This window comes from Benincasa hispida, unplaced genomic scaffold, assembly GCF_009727055.1.
Source record: "Benincasa hispida cultivar B227 unplaced genomic scaffold, ASM972705v1 Contig1431, whole genome shotgun sequence".
In the NCBI taxonomy this organism is placed as follows: Eukaryota; Viridiplantae; Streptophyta; class Magnoliopsida; order Cucurbitales; family Cucurbitaceae; genus Benincasa; species Benincasa hispida.
The window spans coordinates 2,445-8,114 of NW_024063990.1; the positions used below are offsets into that span (position 1 = coordinate 2,445).

Below are 5,670 nucleotides of genomic sequence, written 5' to 3' on the forward strand. Positions count from 1 at the left end.
TGAAGTTTATATTAAATTTATGGTGGTTGTATTTTAATGTAAATGCTAAAATTTCGCGTAGATTACATGTTTTTTTATTATTAAATTTTTATTAATTGTTATTATTTATTTAGAATTAGTTCACTTTTGTAAATATGAAGGTTTATTAACCTGCAAAAATCAAATTGTTCAATAGAAAAGGAAGCAACCAAAAAACAGGTCAAAATAATTTTAAAAAAAAAACCGAAAAATTTTGGATTGGGTTGGGTTGACCGTTCAAAAATGAACTGATAGGATTCATTATTAAAACCCGAATTTTTGGGTGGTCCACAAAATTCTTTCAACCCGGCCTAACCTGACCCATGTACACTCCTAATATCATACATTCTGTGCTATATAAGTCATGCATATAGAATATTGGGCGATAATTCCCATCTTTTAGAATTATTGAACTCCTAAACCTAAGTTTTTTTGGCATAAAATTTCATATATTTGGTCTTTTACTTAATAAAATCAATAATTGATGGATGACATTTATAATCTTGTCAAAAATAGTTGAAAGATGATCAGAAACTCAAGTTTTGTGTATTTATGAAAAAAAATTAACTCAAGCCAAATTGCTACAACATTCTAGATTCTAGAACATATTTATGCAACAATGCAACTGGCAGCAATATGAAAGTGCACATTCATTTTTTTTTTTTAGCAAAATTGATTTTCTCTGGCAAATTAGGACAACCCATGAGCCTCCTATCTTCACTAACAACCATAACCTTTGAAGTTTGGAAATTGTCATCCAAAGCTCTCTAAAATGAGAATTCATCCACCATTTAACACAAAAAATTTTGTACTTGTATTTTTTTCTTTATCAATTTTAATTTATAAATAAAAAAACATAATTATTAAATTGAAACAAGCATTTTTTTAGATAAAAAAATATTATTAGATAAAATCGTCATTTTAATTAGAAAATTACATTATTGTCTATCAAGTAACACAAAGTGATCAAAATTATTTTAAATATCAATTTATACACATAATTAAGGTTAAATTGTAAATTAAGTATCCAGAGTTGGAGAAGGTTAAAATTTTAGTCCATATGATATAATAAAACTAGCATTCATAAACATAATAATCTACATTTTACACAAAATTATTATTTCTAATTTATGAAAACTAGTTATAAGTCAATATATTATTTCTAACACAAAAGAATTCTAAGTCAATATATTTCTAGAAAATAATAAGAAAACTAATAGGAGAGGACACTCATCTTTCTTTCTTTTTTATAGAAATTCCAATATAAATTAAATCAATATGAACATAGATTTTAGGACTAGTGGGAGAAATATCATTTTAAAATATTAATGGGTTATTAAAATAGAAAAACTTTTAAAATATTAATGGGTTATTAAAATAGAAAAACTAATTTATATTTAATTAATTACTGATTATTAAATTACAAAATGCTCCAAATAGTATACAATTAGTTTATTCCAAAATAACCTATTTTTAAAAACCATAACAACCTATATTTTATTAGAAGAGAGCAATATATTACCTAAACTTCAATTTTTTTTAGAAACTATTGGCAAAATTAGAGTAGTGGAATCGTGTAGTGGGTACACGATTTTCATGTGGCATACTCGTGTACCTGTACACGAGTACCGTTTAATCCAATCAGCACAAACTCGTGGACTCGGTCCATGATTTGCTTATATTTTTTTAAAAAAATTTGTTGACTATTTTTTTTAATTGTTAAACTTAATTATTAAACTAAATTCTTTAATTATTAAACTTAATTATATATTTAATCTACAATGAAAACATCTTACACTTATATTAAAAAAATAAATAATGGTCCATTGATTATATTTTAAATAATGTTGTTATTATAGATATTGTTGGGTGCAAATTTATTTTTAAAACGGTCTATTGATTATTTTTAAAATGGTCCATTGATTAATTTTTAAAACGATTTGATTAATTTTTAAAATGGCATTGATTATATTTAAAACGGTCAATTTCGATGCTGAAGGCCTAACAAACTTACTACCTATTACTAATATGTCCCTTCTTATTAATGTTCTACTATATATGATAGTTTCTAACAGAGCACATGAAAATGGCCTGAGCTAACAAAAAAGTGTGTTACAAGTAGTTGAATTTTTTAAAAAAGCAATATTCTTGAATGCATATCATGGATACAATAGTCAATACTCCTAACCTTGGAGACTCCTGTTCAACATTAGCCAATTGTCTACATGATAGATAAAATCTTGAGTGTTTTATTTATTTAGGACTCTTAATCGTTCGATTCTAATATGGTGAAGGGGAAAAACTGCACTCCTCATGTACCATGTTAATGTTTATCTATTTGATATTTAGCCCTTTGTTTTGAATTTGACTAGCTAATATTTGTAATCATTATGGGTGTAGAAACTTTTAGACTCTTTGAACAATCACTTATATAAATCGATTAATTTGAAATATCCACAGATTTTGGACTCTCATTTGGAGGTTTTGGCTGCAGATGATTTTAACTTTAGTTGAAAAGACTATCATTGCTCTAATTCTAATCAGCTTAGAGATTTTTTTGTCTTCATTGTTTCCTCGTTTTCTATTATTGCAAATCTGCAGATCTTTATGCTTTGTATAGATACTTCGATGACAACACTAGATCTTCCCAGTTAGATCTCAGGCTTCTGATTCTTTAAGATCTAGTGAAATAGAAGAGCCAGCTGCATTGATGCATTTTGTTGGAGATGCAACTTGTAAATATGATGAGGAGGATGATGATGATGATACTAAAAACTACAAGAAACTTTTTAAGAACATGAAGTTCTTTTTAAGCCGTGAGGTAAGCTTATGTTCCATCTTATAAATATGGTTTATGTTCTATGCATTGTTACTAAAAATATAGATGATATTTTGAGATGGAATTATGCAAGAAGACTGTAGCAGTAAATTTAGAATTCAATATAAGATAAATTCCAAAATGTCAAAATGAGAAAATTTTTTAGAAAGAAATCATATATGTAAGCATATATGATTGTATCTATTAGGACACCACCTAACAAGAGTACTTAAGAACACAAAGAACACTAAAGATAGAAATATATACTACAATATCAATAGAGAAACTACAATATATCATAAGAACATAAGAACAAGTACACAAGGTAACCACTAGCCTTTCAAGAGGGCTAGACTCTCTCTAAATTCCCAAAGAAAATCCCACAATATTCTTCACATTCCTTCTCTCAACCCACTACCTCCATTTATACTAAAAGTCCTAACAAATTTACTATCTAATTACTAATATGTCCATTCTAATAACCATCATAATATTTACTAATAATCCTACTATTTCCATAACTAGGGGTCTTACAGCTTGTTCAAAAAAAAAAAAAAACCCAACAATTTGTAGGAACAATATTGGAAATTGATTTTTGTATGAGTTTTTTCACATAGGAGAACTTGTCATCTTTTTGATTAGTTGTTTTATGTCTCTACTACCATGGGCATGGATACTAGATATTACTTGTCTTAATGATCCTCCATTCTTTCTTTTGAAATCATACTTTGATCTGTCTTTTTGTGTTGGAATAGGTTTTTAGAGAATCACTGCTTTTCATCATTCCTGCTTTTGGTGGCACTGTTTCTTGGGAAGGAGATGAGACACCATTTAAGGAATCCGATGAAACCATTACTCATCAGGTTTTCAACGTGACTTATGTTTTTTTTATAGTACATGGCCTCCTACAACGTCTTTACATCTCTTCCTGATCCTTTTTAAATGCAGATTGTTGACAAGTCAACTACTTACAAGTTCCTCTCTAGAGACTATGTTCAGCCACAATGGGTTTTTGATTGTGTTAATACATGAATCATCTTGCCAACCGATGTTTATTTGCAGATTGATTGTGTTAACTATGCACTATGTTAGTGCATCAGGTTTTCAACCGATGTTCATCTTGCCAACCGATGTTTATGTTTTTTGTACTTTATGGAAGCACTTAAGAAATCAATGTAAAAAGTACTCATATAAAGAAGAAGAAAAAAGACAATCCACCCTAACTCTCGTACCTTCAAATGATGGAAAAGGAGTCAATGCTAGTAATTTTGTGACGACATTGTTTAGCCAACAAGTATGTAGACTAGCATATGCTAAGATGATAATTGTGGAATAGTTGTTCGTTCAAATTGGTTGAGACAGAGGGTTTTAGACGTTTTTGTAGTGTTGCGTGTCCTAAGTTTGATGTTCCATCGAGAGTCATAATCGCTAGAGATGTACATCAAACTTTAATCTTGAGGAGAAAAAAAAAAGTTGAAAAATAATTCTTAAAAACTCCAAAGAGTTTGTCTTACTACTGACACATGGACTTCACTACAAAATGTTAACTATATAGTCATCAACTGCACATTAAACCAATTTGTTGAATTTTAAAGATGTATTTAAACCAATTTTCATTTTATTCATTGGTTACCATAATGAATGCGGTTGCTCCCACTAACGCACGATTGAGGAGAAATTTCGGCCAAATTATCTCATAATTAACCAATTTAATAATAAATGAATATAATCATATTATATTCTTACCCTATAGTTTGAATATCACATATCTACTATAGTAATTTCTCCTCCACTTGATATAATCAATATTTATATCTAATTTCCTCCAAAATAAATTTATCTCATACATTTAGCCAATAGTATCATAATTAACCAGTTCAATTAATATTCATATATAATCGAACTCCCTCTTGTCAATTTGAATATTTCAAACTGACCCAAACACTAGTTCTTGACTTTATCCAAGCTACATAGGGGACCTAATGGACCTGTGGCTTGAAGCTCCAACGATATATGTGAATGCTGACTAAACTCTTAGCCACGAAATCCACCATCCATTAATTGCCAGGCATTCCCACTAAAGGCCAACAGTTTGAACTCTTCTTACCCACAATATATTTATGTGTCCATTGGATATAATCAATCATGAGTACGCCCTTCATAGATGCTCGTAAAGTACAGTAGGCAATTTACCGTTTTGACTTTGTAGTTACATCTCACTTCCTTAAGTACCACTAAATCCTCTAATAAACAATATAATATATAGTCCAACTATGTGTGAACACCTCTCGGGCCAAGAGAATTCGTTCAAGTCCTGGAATCACCCTTTAAGAAAGCTATCTATCTACTTGCCCCATCCTCGGGGAAGGAGTGAATTCCCATCTTGTGTAGCTGAGTTTCCCAGCTCCCAAATCAGACGAATCCCCAAATGGTAGGTTTGAATTAGCGACCTGGCCACTCGCACCCATACAAATCAAAGTATCCGCCTCAAATGGCAGGAGTTCCCCAACTCACTCAGGATTGAGGTCATGTTACCTATGGTCATCCTAGTGAAGTGAAGTCTATGTTCATGAACGGTGTTATCTACTAACGAGAAATGTTTACAACTTCATGGTTAGGTCTTATACAAACTCTTTGTATAGGATCCCCCGCTCGCATGTCCTTATACGAATGATCAGGATCAGACCATCTTGATAAGTTACAACACTTAATGACCATCTACAAAGGGGCCGATCCCGTAGCATTACCATACGATAAGGTTTCCTCCTATATCCATATACTACAGAACCATTTGGTTATATTCACTTGTATGTCACCACATATATGCTTAAGTT

At 30.4% G+C, this 5,670-nt stretch overlaps 1 long non-coding RNA gene across 1 annotated transcript; it reads left to right on the plus strand.

Annotated features, from left to right (window-relative positions):
* The first annotated feature begins 2,815 nt into the window (after window positions 1–2,815).
* On the plus strand, window positions 2,816–3,895 carry LOC120068918. The gene is made up of 3 exons (XR_005479395.1): window positions 2,816–2,839; window positions 3,592–3,699; window positions 3,785–3,895. It is a non-coding gene; the product is annotated as an uncharacterized LOC120068918 (long non-coding RNA).
* The last annotated feature ends 1,775 nt before the right edge of the window (window positions 3,896–5,670 follow it).